Raw genomic sequence first — 22,960 nt, 5'->3', positions numbered from 1 at the left:
GCCAGGACAACATTTTCTTCATCTTGACCCTTTGAACTCCTTAATTCTTTACTTTTGATGGTTCCATCAAGTTAATGTAGTTGATATGTATGGATTACTTTTGATAATGTATCTTGCTTTACACAACTGACCAACATTTTTACTTGTATCAAATTTGTGCATGTTTGTGAATACATCTATAAATATTCAACATAGACATGCCAAAATACAATAAAACTTTTTTTTTATCCGAATTCTTTCTTTATAGCAATTTCAAGGTAAGTTTGACATAAAATGGTCTCCATCTTCCATTTTCCAACTGATCTTTAGCACCCCCACTCTAATCTGGTTTAGAAAAGTCTTTTTAAAAATTCTAATAGAAATTTTATATTAAACTTAAATAGCCAAATGAGCCACCTAGAAATTGAACAGCAATATACTTTCTTTTAATAATCCAAAAATTTGGTTGTATTCAATGAATATACATTATTTTCTAAAAATTGAAATGCCTAAAATGTTAAAGGGATGTAGAAGGTATCAGGAAACATCCACTCTATGAGAGGATCATCCTGTTAACTTACACAGAAAACTGAACCTTGAAAAATTGAACAAGTTGATTAAAAAAAATAAAAAATTATGATCTGTAAATTTGGTGCTTAATTGATAGTAACCTAGAATTTTTTTAATTAAATAATTTTTTTAAGGAAGTGGAGGGGATAATGGTAGAAAGGGTAATATCGTTTGCCAGATATTTTAATCTGAAAATCATGCTTTATTTGAAAGAAACACTCTTAGTTACTTAAGATAGAAAAATATTTTTTTATTTCAGCAGAAAAGTTCCTTTTCCTCTTAACATTTGAGACTATTAAAAAAAAATCATTCTTGGATGCAGTATCAACACAAAAAGGAAGGCAGAAAGAGAGAGGGGGTAAAAATAAAACAAATATGAAATGCAGAGAGAGGGAGAGAGATCCTTTGGGGCTTCATATCTTTTTTTTTTTTTGTATCTACTACCTAAATATGTAAACTCCCTAGATACGGTTTCAAGATGCTAAGAGCTTAAAACAGAACATAGAGGAAATATCAGATTACATAATCGTGGAGAAGGAGGGGGGGGTTGTAGTAGAAACTAACAATGAATGTAAGTTCCATCACATGATTATCATAAAGTTTTTTGTTTTCTGTTCTCAATGTAATTGAATAACATGAATATGGACCAAGGCTAAAATATCTCATCTTGATAATTTAATAGACAACTGACATCATTTAAAACATTCATGTACAGTCAAACATACACGGTTCCACAGAGATTTATTATTTCAATAAAATGCTAAAACATGTCAAATTTAAACAGAAATTGTACATGAAAAATAAATTATCGTCAAAATCTCCTTGCCCAACATACCTATTTCTTACTCCCCTATTAGCTTAGAATGTGATACAAAGTTGGTTTAATATGTGGGGATATCCAGCTCTCCAAAAATGTCATGCTGGATAAGACAAACTTGCTCCAGTCGAGGAGGACTTTTCTTTGTCATGTGATAGAGTCTATAACATATAAGTTAAAAGAAAAACACAACACAAACTTAGTTTGATCTTTTTTGTGTTGTGATTTTTTAATTTATGTATGCTCTGTTACGCATTGTTGAGCTTTCTCACTTCAGATTTCATAAAGAAATTGCTCCAACAAATTAATTTTATATAAATTACAAATCCAGTGACTAGTTATCAGAATTTAACAAATGAAGGCTCGTTGGAAAGGTAATGACCTGAATTGTGTGGTGGGCTATGTGACACTTACCCTTAAGGTTGTACATTAAGGGGGTCATACATCATCCAGAGCCCTTTTGGCACTTATTTTTTTTTACAGCCATAAAATGTTTTGGTAAAGGTGCAGTATCTTTCCACCTCCAAAAAAATCCTTTAAATTTTCCACTATTATAGGTTGTGGAGGGTGGTGAAAACGAAAATAACATTTAAAATTCAAGGAAATGAGTAGTTTCCAAGATATGAAGAAATTTTAGTTTTAAAAAGTGGTAGATCACTTTTCTATATTAAATTAATGTAAAATGATCACCCATTTTATTTTTTTTTGGGGGGGGGGGGTCTGTTATTTATTTTTATTTTTTTTAAGGAGTGGTGTTTATTGTGGTGTGGTAAACCAACACAAGACCTACCCTAAAAAAAACTTGTTTTCTATAGGTTATTGAGTATGCTGAAAACGAATATCACATTTAAATTTCTGCAAATAAGTATTTTTCGTTCTGAGTATTAAGCAAAAATATGCACGCTTGCACGTACGACAATGATCACCACTTATAACAAAGAATTACATTGCTTGATATTTGGAAAAAATACTTATTTGCGAGAAAATTTAAATGTGATATTCATTTTTAGCACACCTAAAAACCTAGAAAGAAACCAGTTTTTTAAGGTAGGTTTTGTGTTGGTCTACCAGGCAACAATTACCAAACAAACATCACCACTAAAAATATAAACGCCCCCTCCCCCGAGTGGATATAATGTGGGTGTTCATTTTACGTTAAATTAATATAGAAAAATGATCCCACACTTTTTAAAACAATAATTTCTTCATTCTTGGAAACTACTCGTTTCCTGAAATTTTAAATATTATTTTCGTTTTCAGAACCCTAGTGGTAATTTTAAAGGATTTTTTGAGGGTGAAAAGATACTGCACCTTTACCAATTATAGTCATTTGTTTTCCTAGTTTTGCATATGAATTACAAAATGGCTGATATTTTCCCAAAACCTCTGGCCTTGATGGAGGGGAGATTGAAACTTGCTGCTATGGTTTCAAATGATCTGAAATAACAGCAAGGGGAGATTTCTCATATTATATCTCCCCTCTTTGGTTTTCATACATAAAGTAAATTTCACAGCGTATAATGATTATTTGATACTGGAGATATTCATAATCATACCCTATTCCCAAAAGAGGGGAAATAAAACATATGAGAAATATTTGGAATCAAGTCTCCCCTTGCTGTTATTTTAGATCATTTGAAACCATAGCAGTAAGTTTTAGTGCCCCCTCCATCAAGTCCTATACACACTCGTATCCAAATTGAATATAGAAATGCTTATATCTTCAGCACTATGGGACGAAACTACATGAAAATTTGCAGGCTTTTTGAAGATTATAATACTATTCTATGGTTACAATTTTATGACAATTGGTAAAAAAGAATCTATATTTTTAAACCAATAAAATATTCTCAAATTTGTTTACATTTGTATATATAGTGTCCTGCAGGCCAGCTTCAGTTTTGCTGCTTCGGTTGTCTTCCCTGTGGCCTTGCCAGGCCACTAATACATATCTATATAATAGAATAAGTTAAAAAGATATCCCCATCGCATTACTTTCCACCCAATAATTTGTTTCCAATTCTAATCAGAAAAATTCTTTCATTTCTAATCGAAATGTTTTTAAACTTGGTGTTGTCTCTTGAAATTTGTATAATACTGGCTTTTTCTTCTCTTCAAAATGCCATGGCCTAAAGTGGTTTCTTCTTTATTCCCCTTTCTGTAACTGTTATTGACTTGATAATGAAATAAAGTTCTTATGTAACTTTACTCTTTATCTTTTTTAGTTATTCTATTGTTTGCTCACTCTTAACCAGGTAGAGCTTTCTTTATCCAAATAGGTTTGCCTTATTGAAAATTTATTTTTCAGCTTACTTTTATTACTATATATATATATATATATATATATATGGAAAAAGCAAAATTGATATATTCATCAGCATTTTGTCTGAAGATGACACATGACACATTTGAAAAAGTACTACATGTGAAAACATGGTGTGTTTGTGATGCGAAAAGAAATTTTTTTTCAGACGAAACAGTCATAAGAACCATTTTTAAATGTGGCATGATTATGTGTGTTCTTTTTTGTTTTTTTTAACAGATCATAGCATTTAGAATTCAAAATATATAAAGTTTTGTTGGGAATGAGGTGCAATAGGAAAATTTTAGTTCTGTTCGATTAGTATTGTTAATTCACTTGTGTTAGGACAAAAATAGTTTTAGAATTTTATGTATTTAAAACTTTTCAAGTTCTTTACTTTTTGGCATGGTGGAAGGGCATTGTTCTGTTTTTTTTTTTTGCATGAAAATACCTTTTCATGTATTTTCAAATACTGTACTTGAATGTTATTTCTTCAAATCACTCATCTTGAGAAAGTCTTAAAATTAAGACGAAACGTTGATGAATATATATAATTTTGGTTTTTCCCTTTTCATCACATTAGAATATTATTTCCATTATATATATATATATATATATATATATATATATATATATATATATATATATGCACACACACTTGAAAGTGGATAACATCATAAAGGATGATTGGTAGCATAATGACATCATTCACCATCCAGTGTTCATGGTAACACAAACACGTAATAATATATAGATAAGGATAAACAGAAAACCCAACAAGAACAAAAATGCAGATGCACACACACACACACACACACACACACACACACACACACACACACACACACACACACACACATTTACTATATGAAAATTATGAAACTAATATTCTGATGTGATGGAGAGATGAAACAATATATAAAGTTTTATCACATACACACATATGGTTACATATTTGAGACACATTTGAACAATAGTTTTGATAAGCTTGATTTTCTCAGGCCCAAAAATTAAATCTCTACTCTCTCCATTTTCATATCAAAAAATAAAGTAGAAATCGAGCTTTATCAAAGCTACAGTTGAAACATGTCTCAAATGGGTAGCCATGATACGTTTAAACAAATAACACATATATAGTTCTATTCTTTATTTTTGAATAGATGAACATAGTAAAGATTCCCTATTGATTATATTCATAATTACTTTTCCAGGGACATCGGAAGATGACAGTTGGACAGGAAATGAGTGTATCCGACCTGGCTTATGCCAATGACATTGTATTGACGAGGTCAATCGGGGATGAAGTGCAGAGTGTTAAACAGGCTGCGGGAGGTCACGTTTTGTGTGTGTCTGTGCATCAACACATCAGAAAATTAAAGTTCTCTCTTTTCTGTCTTTAAATAGCATTGCATTAAAGAATGTGTAATTTGTATACATTAGTTCAACCACTGTTCCATCTGGTAGGGTGCAGCAAAGATCAACCGTAAAATTAAGGCTGCTAGATCTACTTTTGTGGCCTTCAGCGGGTTTTATGGAGGCATAGAAAGATTTCAATAAAGACAAAAAGGCATATTTCCTAATCTGTTGTCTAGTCAGCGCACTTCTATGACTGCAAAGCATGACCAATAAGGTGATTGATCATTGAAAGCTGGAAATCTTTGACCATGACTGCCTCGACTACATCTTGCATTGCCAGTGGGATAACTGTGTCTCAACTGCTACTATTCGCTAACACTAAATATTTAAATCCCTGTCATATGATTTGGACATGTAGTTTATTGTCTGAAGAAAAGGCTAAATTCATGACAATCTTCCCTACCCAACTGTCTATATGCGCAAGCGTGTCGGAACAGTTGAGAACCTAGGCAACAACTATTCAGGAGGATTTGGTTGAACTCTTAGGTTCACAGGTGGTCGGCCTTCAATGGTGGATTCGTGTGTGTGATCTTGCTCAAGATCGCTGTGCATATGCCGTCATGATTCAAGATGTAGTAAAGGCCAGGAAAGAAATTGGTTCAACCAAACCAGAGTCAGCACTTTTTATTGAGCACTTCTAAAATAAATACTAGAAAATATGTGTGGTTTTGTGTGGCGAAGTTATTTTTCCTAAACAGGGTTGAGAATATCACAACAGACACACGAAAAGTGGTCACACAATTTTATTAATATAACTTGATGAAAGATATTTCTCAGCTAACTTAGATCCAATCAGATTTGTGAGAAACAATAATGTATTCAGACAAAAAGGTATTAAAGTATTAAGTACTTACAGATTAGATTTCAATTTGATTTAGGAAAGAAACAGCTTAATGTTACTGAGATTTTAATTAAATAGTAAATCTACAAACTCTAATTTAGCATGAAATTAATAAAATAAGGGACTTATATATTCAGTTGAAAAAGAATCCAATAAGTATTTGAGAAAATTATTGTCCCAATTTAGCAACACCAGATCTATATTCTATGATAATATTCTATGATAATTCTATATTCTATGATATAGATCTCAGTTGTTTGTTAGTTACTAAAAGTAAAAAATACAAAACAATGCATGATAAATATGGTATCGACTGAAATAACAGGGATCCGGATCCATAATATCTTAAAATTAGAAAAATCGTCAATTCTTTGAGGTACAAATGTCATTTTATTTGAAGGGGGGAGGGGGTCAGGTAAAAATTTTGCCTACAATGGCCTTATTAACAATTACAATGTATGCATGCATGAATGCTGTTAATTCCTACTTTCATTTTAGAAAGATTAATTTGCAACATCATAACTTCATTGTGATGTTGCAATAATGGATAGTGTGGTTGCTTACGGGCTTATCTTTTTGAGATTCATGCCCAGCACGGGTCCATTTTTTTTCTTTTAATAACATAAAACCGTTTATTTTGGTTAAAAAATGTCTATTTTGTTATTTTTAAAATTGAATTGTTTTCAGTTTGTTTTATTTTTAAGTTTTTCCTCTTCTATCTTCAAAAAGGCATAAAAAAAATTTGAAGTTTATGGACTGTAAAGGAAAACAATGGCTGCAATGCACCATAAAGAGAAATCTTTCTAGATTGAGGCAATATTTATGAAATTCACTTAAAGTGGTATATAGTGTGACATAATCGTTAAATTGGATTATGTATGAAAATTTAATTTTAGGCCAACAAGAAATGCATCTTTTTTTTTTATTGTTTTTATATTTTAGCGCCAATATTATTCATCCCTCTGCTTAAATATTATTCATCCCTGTTTAAATATTATTCATCCCTCTGCTTAAATATTATTCATCCCTCTGCTTAAATATTATTCATCCCTCTGCTTAAATATTATTCATCCCTCTGCTTAAATATTATTCATCCCTCTGCTTAAATATTATTCATCCCTCTGCTTAAATATTATTCATCCCTCTGCTTAAATATTATTCATCCCTCTGTTTAAATATTATTCATCCCTCTGCTTAAATATTATTCATCCCTCTGCTTAAATATTATTCATCCCTCTGTTTAAATATTATTCATCCCTCTGTTTAAATATTATTCATCCCTCTGTTTAAATATTATTCATCCCTCTGCTTAAATATTATTCATCCCTCTGCTTAAATAACACACAACCACTACTATCCTCTAACCACAAGATCAGCGACTATCTAAAGTCCATGATCGTCTGGACGCATCACTGTACACCTCTGAGTGCTTGCTGACAACAAGGAAAACAGAGTGAATATGTACCATTATGATAATCAAAATTCTCCACTGGATCTTGGGGATTACACTGCTCAACCACATCTGTAATGATGACATTCAAAGGCACTATGAACATCGCTCCATTTGATAGCAAGATGAGAGAGTGAAAGCTCAAGTGGTTTGGCCATGTGCTGAGGACTGATGATGACACTGTTGTGGAAATTGATTTTCAGGTAGAAGTCACCAGGAAGTGACTGAGAGGAAGGCCTTACACAATGATATCCGTAAAACCAGCCTTCACTCAAACAATGCCTGTGATTCCATCAAGTGGAGACAAAAAATCCATTATTTCAGACACAGTCGTAACAATTTCAATGTTTTCACAACAATATTCTTCCTTCTTAAAAATAATTTTGAGTTAAACGTTTTTCTTAAATGCAACAAACGTTTTAATATTTTTATTCATGTATTCTAACAATGTAAATTGTTTCTGATTTGAGTAAAATGATATTCTTTAAATGTCATTTTTTAATCTATTCATTTAAAAGTGGAACACTGAAATGTGTGTTTAAAATTACATTCAAATAAATGAATGCAAAGTGTTTTTTTTTAAACTACTTAAGTTGACAAAATGAAAGCATTTGGTTTTGGATGTAATCAAAACTTTGGCACATTCTGTTTCATTACAGTCTGACACGAATTTATATACAAGGACACAGCAATAAATCGGACACCATAGAGATAAATGGGATATCGCCAACTCCCTTTAACACATTCTTCTTGATCACATTCTTTGAGACTATTCAGACGTGGTAGTAAAAAGTGAAAAGTCAGACCATGCATATGCTGACAACAGGGTCAACCAGGTACAGGGTGCAGGTTGCTGCACTTTGTATGCGTGTGTGCATATCAACACTTTGTATGCGTGTGTGCATATCAACACTTCCAAAAATAAGCATTTCTTATTCTTCACCTCTCTGGAAGTCTAGAGACTACTGTCATTAAACGGCGGTGTTTTCGAAAATGTGAAGTGTGTGCACCTTAGATCCATCCAGTATCCAACAACAGAAAATGTATTCAGCATAAAAGAGCAAATTAAATGTTTCAAAATAAATTCACCTAATTATGTGTCGAGAGTTTGCAATCTTCTGGTAAGGTTTTAAAATTGGAAGTTAACAATTTTTGTGGAAGGTGAGCCATGTTTTAAAAACAGATCCTAGAGTTGGATTTTTTAAACTGATATTTAAGCATGTCTTCTTATATAGATATTCTTCAAATTAGCACTTATTCTTGGGTAAAAGTGTACCAAGTAGTTGCTCCTCCCTCCAAAAAGTTAGTTCACATGTTTGTAATGTTTAATGAAAAAGCATACCTTCTGATGAAATTGTGTGCTAAAAAAAAAGTAAACAAAGCAAAGTTTTTTGTTGATTTTTCATATTGTCACATTGTTTGTGAGTTGATAAAGAGCATATGTTTTTTACGAGTTAATATGAAATTTTAACTTTATTCTTGTTTTAAATCAATTTAAAAATCAGATTTTAGCCCACAGCACAAAAACATTTGCATTAATATTGTTAGACATTTCTGAGTAATACATTATCCTATGATGACATTCACGTCAAGATATCAGTGTTAAAAGTTACAAAAAAAAAGAAAAAAAAAAAGACGCTTTTACTTAACCCTAAGTCAGGGTGGCAATATGAAGAAAATTATTTAACTGTCTGATTTTTTTGTAGACCACAGCTAATTTCATTAAAAGATATGCTTTTTCAGCAGACTTGGCAAAATATTTTTTATACAACATGTGATCTTGCATTCTGAAGGAGCAGCAATTTGGTAGCATGATTTTAGTACTTTTATTGATTTAAAAAAATAAAAACTTGATATTAAATCGTATAAACAAAAGTAAAAACAGAAATAGTTGACAAGTTGACTAGAACATGTACTAAAATGTCTAAATGTCAGTGATCATTAATGAGCTACGAGAAGCGTGCAATAAGTAATGCCCCTGACCCACTTCCCATAGCAGTAGAACAACGAAACTTGGCACTTGGTCTTTCTCTACATAGGAACCACCCAGAGTTATGCATTTCTCCCATCGTTTGATGCAGCTCTGGAGACCGTTTTTGTAGAACACCCCAGGTTGGTCCTCCAACCACGACCTGACTTCAGAAATCAAGGCTGCATCATCTGGGAAACGCTTTCCTTTCAAAAACAACTTCATGGCTGGGAAGAGGTGTAAGGTCAGGAGAGTAGGGAGGATGGGGTAGGATTTCATAACCACATGCCTGTGCTTCTGATCTGGCGACATGAGAGTTGTGAACCAGAGCGTTGTTCTGCAGGAAGAGGGTACCTTCGCTGATCTTACCCCACCTCTTAATTTTGATAACTTCCCTTAATTTCCTCAAAAGTGAAGCATAATAGGCTCCTGTAATTGTGGTACCCTTTGTCAGGAAATCTATCACCACTACTCTGTCCTGGTCCCAGAAGACTGTGAGCATGACCTTGCCAGCGGAGGGCTGCACCCTTGCCTTCTTTGGAGGTGGTAAGTCCAAGTGCTTCCACTGCATTGACTGGGCTTTGATCTCTGGATCATAGTGATGGACCCAGGTTTCATCCTGTGTAATCAGTCTTTTGAAAAACTTTGACTCATCTTCTTGGCACATCTCCAGATTCATCCTCAAGCACTCGACGTGTTCTCGCTTCTGGAATGGTGTGAGCAACCTGGAAATCCATCTGGCAGACACCTTATGCATATGCAAATGGTTATGAATGATAGTTTCTACAGACCCTGTACTAATCTTAACATCTTGGGCTATTTGGCGAATAGTAATGTATCGATCTTCCAAAATGGCAGCCTCAACTTGATGGACAGATGCCTCATCGATGGCAGAAGGGGGGGGGGACCAGGTCTGGGAGCTGTTTCCACAGACTTCCGGCCATGTTTGAATTCACGATGCCAGCGTTTTACAAGGTCATATGATGGGGCATTATCACCATAAGTTTCTTTCATTTCATCTAAAGTCTCCTGTCGTGTGCGTCCTTTCAAATACAAAAACCGGATCACTGCTCGACATTCAACAGGCTCCATTTCACACCTGACTCAGTTCAAACACCTGTAAAACAGAAACCACAATTAGTTCAGAGCTGTAATTTGCCACATAACCTGTAGAGATATAAATCATTTCACATGCAAAATTTAAGCTAGATCAGACAAATGGAAGTGGGTCAGGGGCATTACTTATTGCACGCCCCTCGTACAACACTTCAAACGAGCTTGGCACTTGAAAATCTTAGCTCAAGAACCAGATGAAGCCAAATAAGAGTTTTGTTTAATCTTTCCATAAATATTTGTGATAAACTAAAAAAAATAATTTCTAACAATTTGATACAAAGTTATTTCAAATTTCTACAGCAGTAGTCAGTACTTAGGAAACTACAAATAGGATCAAGTGCATTTTAAACACCTTGTTGTTTTTAATGGTCACACCTCCCAGTTTATTAAATCGATTCTAACAACAGTATTGATCTGGTCAAAAATGCAGTCAATGATGATTGTCTCCATTTTTAGCTTCACTCGATTAACGTGTTTCCACTGATTGGATTCTTTTTTATTTAACCTAATCTGTCAACTGCTTTTCACTACCTCATTCACTCGGAAGCTTGGGATCAAGTAGACTTATTGCATATCTACTATCAACAAAAGCACCAATTATCATACTATTCACCAAAAATTAAATTATTACTAGAGGTTAGTAGTACTGTGCTCTAATTCTGAAGGGGGAGCTACCTGCACAAAAGATCTCGTTAATTTTTCTGAGTCTGAACCTCACAATATATTTCAATCTTTTGTAATTATAGCATTAGAATACACTGGCTCTTTACAGTCTCTAATTAGGTTCAGTCATTGACATCGAACACATGCTCAATAAACTTTTGTCCAGCATTACTGTACACACAACTGCTGCCATGATCGTGGGTTGTCATAGCAATACACATGGACTGGAATATCACAGATTTCAAGAAGGTTCTGCTAAAATCGTTGTATTTTAAAAACCAAAGCACTTTAAGTCTTTAAAATACCACCGTTTTGTTCAGAAATCAATATACTTTCAAATGAAATTATTCCGGGTCCGTACAATCCAAATGACATGAATAACTAATCCTCATCTCAAAAATTCAGAAACATCATATCAATTCGGTACGGACACGAAATACAAAAATGGAAACACATCAAAAAACTACCAAAAACTGGCAAGGATGACTAACCACCTCATATTCCTATGCTGGTGAAAATCACACTCAAGATGAGAACAGTAGTCTGATGAATAATAATAATAATGATAATAAATACGAATAACCGATCGTCATCTTAAAAATTCAGAAACGATACATGGCATTTTACAGAATTGCAGCATATTTATGTGCATTTACTGCAAATTATTAAGAAATAATTAATTTCTGGAAACTTTCAGTTGCATATTCTGATTCCTTGCACAAAAGTACACTTATATGGCAAATTTCATTGTTTAATATTCTGTTTTAACAAAGATGTAACATTTTTATTGAAAAAGTAATGTAAAAAATGTGACAAAACGCATATAGTCTTAAAGAGGGGAAAATATCCTAACGTGCAAGGCACAAAAACAATCGTAACTTCCTTAGTTTTAATCGGATGGTAAAAATTTAAAAAGACTCTTCGTTTATCAAGCCCTTTCTATGCATGCCATTATTGAAATATGTTAAGCTATTAAAACTTTTTCATGTGTATTGCTAGTTGTCAACCGTCTTGTTGCTGATATCATTTTGCTGAGGTTTACCTTTTCAACATGACACTTGTAGGAAATCCATTATGAAAGTTAAATTTGCCGTTTTATTTAACCCTATCTCTCTCTCTAAATATCCTGCCAACATTTTTTATATTATTGGTGTACATGCAAACTTTTTTCATATGCTTCAAAGGATTTTTCTTTTTTCAATCATAAATATATTCATAAATATTATTGATCTATACTAAAGATTTTTCGTTGAAATTCATTTTCATATTTTTTGTTCTACGTTTCACAAGATTACTTCAATAACCAACATGGTGACATCAAATTGGATCACCAAAATTAAGCAATGTTAGATGCCGATTGTTTATACATATCAACTGCTGTACAAATAGGAGTCAGGTCACTTTCTCTAATATTCTGGGTGAAATAGTAAGGTAAACTAAACAAGTCTTGGTAAGGCAACTAGTCTACGAGAAGGAAAACTGAAATAACATCAGTTCTTCTCTATGCTTATCTGAACATTGCTTCAAGCCGTTCATAATTTGATACTGGGGAAGAAGTGTAATTGGAGACTGCACAACCATTCTTTTATTATAAACTTGTCATACAGGTAACCAGAGGTAAAACATGATCTGAAACAGGAGACCAATTATAATAAAAATAATTGCCATTAAATTAATATTTTTTAGATAATAAAAATCTATATCAAGCTTTAAGAGTTTTTTTTATTCATCAGAAATGCAATGGAAATGCAACTGAAATGCAATGGAAATGCTATTTCCAAGTTGAACATGATACACAAAGGGCTTTTATAAAGACCTAAGAACATATTTAGAAATTTAAACCGTCTTATCTATACAGTAATGAAATGCTGATTTCTGATGATTGATAACATATCGACGAAAGCATTCATTTAGGTTTTTCATATTTCAAAGCATAATGAGGGAATAAATAAAATAATTTGGGCTCATTTCCAACTTGTATTAGTTCAATAATTGTAAAGATAAGAGCTACCAATCATGACATGAGGGTATAGTCATCCTTTTGAAAATAATTGAAAAGAATATAAAAATGAAAATGCTTTATTTCATGTCAGTTGATAGGATTAATAATATACAAAGTTAAACAAAAAAGTAAGTTTGAAACCAGAACAAAATATAAGATATATAACAAAATATAAGATACATGTAAAGATATATATGTAAAGATGGATTATAATGAAGTGATAAAACAGTTATTGGGAATTCAGTGGGAAGAAGAAAGAGCGCTTCCTATTAAAGGTTGATTTTGTATCATAGTTTATAAGCAGTCTTATGTTCAATTGGCAGTAACAGAATGGCTTACCAACCAAGGTTGGTACCTATCACTTAAAAAAAACAAAAAAAAAAAAGTGTACGAGAGAGAGAGAGAGAGAGAAATCATGTACAATCAGAGAGAATGGAGAAAGTAAATGAACATATATAACATTTCATTTCTGGAATCATAGACAAATCTCCATTGTACGTTAAGAATTCAGCTCACATTATAGAAATAATCAACAATGCTCCGATTCATTCCAGCCAGATGGGGAGTCTAGATGTAGTGAGTCTGTTCACTAAAGTACTCACTGACGAGACTCTGGCAGTGATATGGGATAAGCTGACTTCGGATACTTCACCGAGTGAACGCACTTGCATCCCAATTGACAATTTAATAGAGATATTGACCTTTTGTATAGAAACTACATACTTCGTAACAGAATTTGATATACATCAGCAGCAAGAAGGTCTTTCACCAAAGACGCCTACGCTGGATAGGCCATGTGCACCGCATGGATAACGGGAGAATCCCAAAAGACATTCTCTACAGTGAACTCATTACTGGCAAAAAGAAAATCAGTCATCCTTACCTCCACTATGTTGATGCATGCAAACCTGACATGAAAGCACATGATATTGACCCTATCAGCTGGTAGTCCAAAGCTAAAGTCCGCAACATCTGGTGATAAGTAGTAACCAAAGACCTGACCACTAGCGAAAGGTCTATTGCAGAACAGGTGGAGACCAAAAAACTATTCAGGAAAGCCAGTCAACAAAATTCAACAAATCACCAACACACCAACCTTCAGCTGTGATTTCTGCAATAATGTACACTGAAAATAAGCTTATTCAGCCATGGAAGACGGTGTTCAACCACCTCTACAGGTGCAACACCATAGTCTTTATCTCTATATAAATAAAATGAACTCATTTTTTCCCGTCTGATTTTGACATTAATAGGATTAAAAATCAAGATATTTCATGCAAATGTAATATGCACAAACGGCAGAACAATATCTGAGGTGTGTTATAGGCTTATTATTTCTCAAATTTCTCGATAATCTTAGATTTCTATACTTTTTCTGCTGAGAAGTCACGGCCAAAATTGGTTAAGATCAATGGAAGTGGTAAAATATTTTCTCTCTAATAAATTCCTCCTCCCCTTGCCACCACTTAACACCGTTTGGGGATCGTTCACAAGGAACAGTTGAGAAGAGAACACCGGTTTGGCTTCGTAGTTCTTTCATGTGAAGTTATTTAAAATCACTAAACTAAGCTGCAGTGCTCTGTGGCGTAGTGGTTAGTGTGCTGGACAATTCACATTATATTTTCACGTTCGCGCCGACCTACCGTAGTCGGTTTTTTTTTCCTAAACAACTGGAATGGACTTTTCTTGGTGGCCGAACTGTTAACGTTGCAGATGTTTTTTTTTTTTTTTTTCACACTTTATTTTCCTACTTTTACTCATGACTCCGGGTTTGATCCTTCCTACTTACCTACCTAACATTTTTAACCCCCCCCCCCCGTCCCGGAAACAAACACTCGGGCAACGCCAGGTACCCCCGCTAGTGTAGTAATAAATGGCAATATTTACATAAAGAAATAAAATAAGTTCAAGACTTCTAAAATTCATGTCTACAAGAACCCGTGGCGCAGTGGTTAGAGTACTTGGAAAAATTCAGTCGTAAAAGTGATATTCTTTTGAAGGTTCAATTCTCATTGTGGGCGAATTACTCAGGAATTCTATCCAGTCACAGCTGAATTTGACATTTTGTGTAGATCCTAGAGTTCCAACAAGATACAAATGAAGAAGGCCCCCTCACCCCACATCTAAACAGGCAGATCTTAAAAAGAAATAGGTATAATCTGAAAAGATGATGTTTAATAAATACTAAGCCTCATCATCATTTTTTTTAATTCGGTAATAAAAATTTTAAAGAGTGGACATCATATATGTTGTCTGAATTTAATTTGAATTAAGAATTTGATACTCAGGCATCATAGGATATTAAAGTTTACATAACATTCAAGATGAAGCAAACCAAAGAAATTACAACTGTATTTAATAAAACTATCAATTTAACTGATGATTAATTATGATTTTCTCTCTTCATCAGTTGAAAGGTTACTATCAAATTTCAAATAGAGAGTCATTTCTAGCTTTCAAATTCTTACACTTGCGATTGTTGGAAACCTTTACATGGTCCATTGTTAGGTCTTTCTCAAAAGACATCTAACTAGAAAGATATTGAGAAAATGAATGCCAACAATAATCATCTGATTCATTTAAAATGAATGAATGATATTTAACACCAACAACAGCACAAGAGAAAAGATTCCTGAAATATTCAATATTTATTTCGTTGAAATACTTAATACTAATTCTATCAAAATATTAAACCAAGATTGCTTACCTGTAGTCGACTTCAATCAATTAGAAAGAGTTTTTTGTAGGAGCAAGGCAACTATTCACATTGACTAGATATACACAAGAACCCAAATGCTGTCACCAGTGAGAGATTCAACTTGCCACAGGAACCCATGTCATTAACAACACAGCGTTATTAACTGCTATATATACCTTTGGTGGGCAAACAAACTATGGCCATAGCCCTTAGCTACAGGCATCTCAGCAAACACAAGTCACAGTCATGGATTACTAAATATAGTAAAAGTTTATAAACATTTTCATGTCCACACACATACAAATAAAAACAACACTTTCTCCATTTAGACCCTTTGAACATTTGTCATCTTTTCCTGTTTTTTTTTTTTATCGAAATATAAATAGACTGTGTGGTTATTACTTTGGAAAATTTCTTATCTTTTACAAATTCAGGAGGAGTTCAATAGATATTTTTGGAATTGGTCATGCAGTGTTCAAATCTTATCTGGTCTATTGTGGTTGGTTATGCACTCACAATTTACTTCTCCCAATTATAAGTAAAATAATGACTTGTATTCAGCTAATTGTATGCAATAGGTGAATTGTGTTCCAGAATTAAATAACCTAAAAGAGTTGATATGCCATGAAACAAACCTAACGACAAATAATGTTATTCAGTTTGAAAATGGAAGCAACAACTGTGGCTCCTCTTTATTAGAATTCTTAAAATAAAAATAGAAGCAAAGTAAAGACTGTTTTTATTCATAATCAAATTTTCAATGATAAACACATAAGATTTCGATTCAGAAAGCACAGCTGTTAAACCCAACAGTGATATGGGACAAGAGGAAGAGTAGAAACCATAGTTGAAGTCAGTGTCTCTAATGAATCTAGTTTAAACAGAGCTAAGAGGTAGAAGAGAACTATATATCAAAATCTACAACATATGAAGATTTCAATCATTCCAGTAATCTTTGAAAAAGAGTTTAAAAACTATCTGGTGAATATACCCGGTGAACAAAGTGCAAGAGAGGTTCAAATAATTGAACTTATAAGGGCAGTTGGAATTCTAAAAGATCTTTAGATTGGAGTCTCTAAAATAGTGGTAAGATGCTCCATCCTCAGCAAAAGCAAAGAGAATTTATTCAAAGTACCAGGGATTTGCTTTCAATAAAGATTGTATTATTTACTATGATAACTGGTAGGAACCCAATTCAATATACTTCTGCAAATCTCATTTAAAGTAATCGGCTGTTTTTCAATGTTAATTTGTATAGTTTTTCTCTATTCTAATAGAGAAAGACTATACAAAGTAACATTGTTTTTTTCATATTCAAATCAGTTATAAAGTTGCACAGTAACTCCCCCCTTTTTCAGTGTCACTTATGAAATTAAAAAAATTTTTTTTTAAATAACACTCTCCACAATGAAATTGACATCCCTGACATACCAGAACAGTTTGACATTGCCTCTGTTAATGATTTGTCTCTGATTGATTCAGCAATCAATGATCTGCCCTGAGATATATTTTACAGATATGACAATCCTGATATTGCTTGCAATTTTTTAACCTCTCAGATCGACTCGGTAATATCCGCTCATGCGTCTAAACAAGCTGCAAGATCACATAATCACTCCTTGCTATTTGTAACATCAGAATTCCAACACTTGTCCCTGATTAAAAAATCTGCATTATTTCGATATTGATCACACAGTTCTGAGTACGATCTACAACTGTTTCGAAATACACAAAACCAGGTATCTTCTGAAATAAAGCGCATCAAGACAGACACTGTTACCAGATCAACAAGATTGTTGATAGTCTCTTATTCGCAACTTGTTAAAATAGTTTTCTTTGGCGTCTGAGCCATTCCCCACCTGTTTGTCAGCACATCATTTGATAAAACGATGTTTCTTAATTGGCACTGTGCAGGGACAATTCCCTCAAGCACAGCGTTGACAGGTGCACCTTTACTTACTGATATTCGGTTCACGCCAGATATCGTTTTTGCAAAATTGAACAAACCTGACACTAGAAAGGCTGGATAATATTCGCAATATTGTTTAACCTGTCGTTTGTATCTGGTCACATGCCTTATCTATGGAAAATCTCCACCATGGTTCCAGTTTACAAGTGCAAAGGTAACAGATTGAAGTTATCTAGCTATCGTCCAATTTCTTTGATCTCTTGTCTTGACAAGATCATTGATCACATTGTGAATAACTGCTTTACTTCACATTTCATAAGAAACAAGCTCATCCATTCGTCTCAATTTGGATTTCTAAAATCACAATCTGCTGTAAAACAAGCTGCCTGCATTATCAGTATTTGGCCTCAGAATGTGAGACTAAGGCATTTTTGGATCTTATCAGCACATTTAGAACTGTTCCTCACTCGACCCTGCAGCAGAAACAACCCTCATTTAATGTTGAAAGCAAGCTCTTTTCTTGGATCTGCAACTATCTGTCTGATCGGTTGCAAGGAACTTTAGTCATTGGCTGTTTATCGGATGAGCTTCCTATCTCAGCCGGGGTGCCGCAGGAAAGTGTTATTGTGCCATTATTTTTGTTCTTTATCAACAACCTGCTGACATTCATGGACAGTGCAACATTTCATTTTAACTGTCATGACTTGACTGTTCCCAAGCTCTTTTGCCGATAACACAAATTTCTGTCACACCCAGACCCTTACATAGTGTCAGTATACCTGCAGTCACTACTTGTTTTTGCATCTAAGTGGACAAGGGACTGGAATGTTTTTTCAACTCAGCAAAAACAGTTGCATCATTGTCCTCTAGATGCCTTTTTCCTGTCCCTATCCATGGGATTTAGTTTTAAGACACATTTGTGCCATTCTTGAAATATCATAACAATAGCAATCTCAGGTTTGATGACTGCTTGTCTTATGTATCTAACAAGGTTAATCGGGAGCTTTACATGTTGTGTATCTTGAACTACCAAATTCCTCATTTGCTGAATAGGCTTTACAAGGCAATGATTCACCCGGATTTGGAATATGTTTGCCGGAGTTAGCAGGGTATTCTGATTCTCTTGAGCGTTTACAACATCATGCCATCAGATATATGCTACATATTATATATATATGCTACATATTCCCTGTCACGACAATATTCTCTCTGGAGTATTAGATCTGGCAATTGTATCTGTTGGCTACAGATTATTTCATGGCTCTTGCCCCACTGTAATGCTTAAATATCATCCTGTGCTGCAATTGAACAGACCAAACTTGTGATGATATATTTATATTAGACCCACTAATAATCACACCAGTGTTTGCTCTGAGATGTATCAGCGATATCCTTTTGCATTGTGTTCTGCAGTCCTGAACATGCTGCCTCCGAACTGCGTAAACGAACATGTATCACGGTCACATTTTCAAAATTCTGTATTGGTTAACTATTTAAATTTTTTAAAGATGCTTTTAAAAAACTTTTTCTATTTTAAAAGACTATGATATTTTTGGTATATTTGTAGATTTACAGGCCATTCTAACTTTTTAGGGCAATAACAGATTTTTTACAACTAATCATAAATCCTAAGGTCGTAAAATCACATATAATCAGCTCAGAGTATCGAGTAATCTCCCCACCAAATGCACACGATTTATCTCCCATAAAAAAAAGAAAAAAGGTTAACTGTCCTAAAATGCTAGAACGGCCAAGAAATAGGGTATCCTTTTAAGCTAAATTTATATGCGAAATTGATATCCCTAAAATAATCGTTTTACTTCTTTCAAAGCGGGAGGGGGGGATATAGTAGAGGATGTTAATGTTTTTAGTTATATTCTAAGCAGAAAAGCAATAACGGTGTTGGTAAGAAAAGTAAAATGATAACCAGTTAATAAGTTTTGCTTCAAAACACATTTGTGATAAACATAAGACATTTAAAAATATTCAGTTTTTTGTTAGGGGTGTCAAAAATTCCAAAAATTCTGATACACCTAGTGATGGGCAGACAGTGCCCCACTCCTGGGGCATCCACACAGAAAGGGGGTGCGTATAATACTTACACTATTTGTTTTCATAATATTTGACTTATTACGTCAATCTAATTTAGTCGTTGGCATCATCAGATCTCTGCACGGAGTGCACGCACGCCATTAAATAGGGATGGGGGGGGGCTCCCTCTTGTATCGTATTTTGAAGGATTAAAAAGAGTAATGTTCGTGGAGTCCACGTCGTTCATATTGAACATTATAGAAATCTTAGAAGATTCAGGGTTTGGCGCAAGAGTTTTCATTATTTTTCAAGGAAGCGTCAGGTGCTCCCAACAATACAAAAACCTGGAACGTAATCATGGAGAAACGAAGTAGTCTATGATGAATTATAAAAATAATATATTTTTAAAAATTAAAGGCATTTGTAGAAATGGCCGACATACACCAGTGCTACCCCACTAGCGAAATGCGCATCGGCTCCGATGTTGAACGTTGTTCGATTGAGGGAGAATTCAATATTTTTACAAGGAAAGAATTTTTGCGTGTGTGACCTGACCTAGTTTGTTTTATTTATTTTGGCTTGAAATTTGCGCATGATTTTTGTTATGATTTTATGTTTTCTTTTGTTTTGTTTTTTTTTGGGGGGGGCGGAGTTTATGTAATTATTAACAGTAAAATTGGTGGAAGTCAAAATGGAATCCGCGCTATTTTTAAATATTATTTTCAAGTTTAATAAAAGTTTTACGATACTTGCGTTATTTTTTATTTAAAAATAAAAATAAACCTTTCAAGTTACTTTTCTTTGGGGGGGGGGGCAGAATTAACAAACAAACAAAATAAATGCAAAGCAAAACAAAACAAAATTTTGGTGTTTATGCACTTATGTTACCGTTATCTGTTCTTATTAAATTGTTAGGTGAAAGTACCCGCGCTATTTTTAAATAGTATTTTCAAGTTTAATTATAAAGTTTTACGATACCTGTTTTTTTTTTGGGGGGGGGGGTCGGATTTAACAAATAAGCAAAATGAAAGCAAAGCAAAAATATGGTGCAGTAGCGCGAATTCCATTTTGACTTTCACCAATTTTCCTGTTAATAATTACATAAACTCCGGCAAGAAAAAAAAAAAAAAAAAAAGATAAAATCATAAAAAATCATGCGCAAATTTCAAGCTAAAATAAATAAAACAAACTAGGTCACACACACAGCACACACGCAAAAATTCTTTCCTTGTAAAAATAATGAATTCTCCCTCAATCCAACATCGTTCAACATCGGAGCCGAGGCCTATTTTGCTAGTGGGGTAGCACTCGTGTACGTCGGCCTTCTGGAAATCATAAAAATTACTTTTTGAGATAATGACAATGCTCGTTTCGTTTCAGTTAATGTTGTCAGTTTCCTTTTTACATAATGCGCTAAATAAAAAGCAGGGCACTCTGGATTGCGATCAACAACAATAAAAAAAATTGGTAAATTTATACAAATACCGTGACAGCGAATTAGTAGAAAAAAATGTACCCTAACCCTAACCCAGTTTTCAGATTCGTGTTCAGCACACCGAAACGTAACAGAATACTACGTAAAAGATTTTACTAATTCGCTGTCACGGTGTTTGTATAATAATACCAAAAAATTACCCTCTCCCCAACTAAGAAAAGCACAGATACATTTTTTTTCTTTTAATTATTTGCAATAAATAAATAAAAATAAAATGTAAACAAATTAAGCACAAGGTCATCAGATGTAGAAAATCATTCTCCGTCTACTACGCATTTTGACCAAGCATTGTTCCTTTCATTCTTTCGCCATTTGTCCACTTTCTCAGCATCACCATAATACCACATTTACTCTATATCCTACTGAAAATATCCTCAAGGGTTTAAAATCAATTTTGAAATGCAGAAATTTTTTGAATGAATTTTTTTTTTTTAATATTTGCAATTGCAACAAAGGTTAAAAAAACAAAACAAAAAAAAACATTATTTTTTGCTTGAGAAAAATCGACGGTATTTATGGATCGATAAGATTTTTTTTAATGTGATCACGTTAAATGATTTTTTTTAATGTGATCACGTTAAATTCATTACTGAAAAGAAATTACGTCAGTAAAACAGGTGGGTACAGATTTTAAGATGGTGTTATTGTTCAATGTTTAATATCATTTTATTGTTAAATTCTAGACTTATAGTTTTAACATGTAAAAGAAAGAAAAGTCAGTTTTGTTCGATTATTATCATCGTTTTTGAAGTTTCCACAGCAACATTTTTTGAAAAATAAAACATTTGTTACTATTTTAAGTCACTAACAGGAATTAGAATATGAAAAGGTAAAATAAAAAAATAAAAAAGTATTACTAACTCTACTAATTAGTCTCCAGACGATTCTTATGTTAGCTTCTGAATCCATTAATATCCATTATTATTAAATCGTGTGACTACTTTTGTGTTTCTCGCCTCTACATGACTTACATCAATTTTGGTGCTTGTTAAAATGGAGTCGACAGATCGATTTTTATTTTAATATGTGGTTTTAAGCAAAAACAGCAGTACTTACTTCATTGTCATGTCGAAAATAGTAATATATTTTTAAAAAATTACGAAAATTCATAGAGTCGAAATTATGAACACCTTGAAGATTGCGAATACATGGGGCATACTTCTCTCTCTTTTCGCCACTTTAATGGCTGACGTACTACTTTATACCATAGCGATATAGTTTTTTTTGTTTTTGTTTTTTTTTTTACTAAAAACACAATAGCAGTTACTTTTCGTAATTTTGGGATATATTACTATTTTTGACATGACAAGTAAGTACTGTTGTTTTTGCTTAAAACCACATATTAAAAAAATCGATCTGTCGACTATCTTGACAAGCACTATCATTTTTATTATTTAATTGATTGAAATTTAAATTTTAATAGTGTAAAAGATTATCTTTTTAAGAATCCTATTAAAAATACGAAATCAAATCAATCAGAATGCATTTCGATTTATTAATATAAAGTCAATTTTGATATTTTTGTTAGTAGCTGAAAAAAAGAATTTCATGTCACTTCGAAATGTGAAAGGAATTTGAGTACTTCTCCAGAACTTGAACCATTTTTTTTTTTTTTTTTTTTAAACTCTAATAGTCTTATAGTTTTAGGATTACTTTGGCAAAAGCCAGTTTGGTTCAAATTTCAGTAAAAATCGCCGGAATT

General features: G+C 33.2%; 1 protein-coding gene across 2 annotated transcripts in view; it reads right to left on the bottom strand.

Annotated features, from left to right (window-relative positions):
- The window catches only part of LOC145291990 (kinesin-associated protein 3-like), a 92,748-nt gene that overhangs the window by 68,684 nt on the left and 1,104 nt on the right, over positions 1 to 22,960 (bottom strand). The gene's annotated exons all lie outside the window — the stretch shown is intronic.

The sequence above is a fragment of the Euprymna scolopes genome, chromosome 13 (genome assembly GCF_053919585.1).
Source record: "Euprymna scolopes isolate OS-2025 chromosome 13, ASM5391958v1, whole genome shotgun sequence".
NCBI lineage: Eukaryota > Metazoa > Mollusca > Cephalopoda > Sepiida > Sepiolidae > Euprymna > Euprymna scolopes.
Note: the sequence above shows the minus strand (reverse complement) of the source record. Positions and strands in the feature narration are given on the sequence as shown.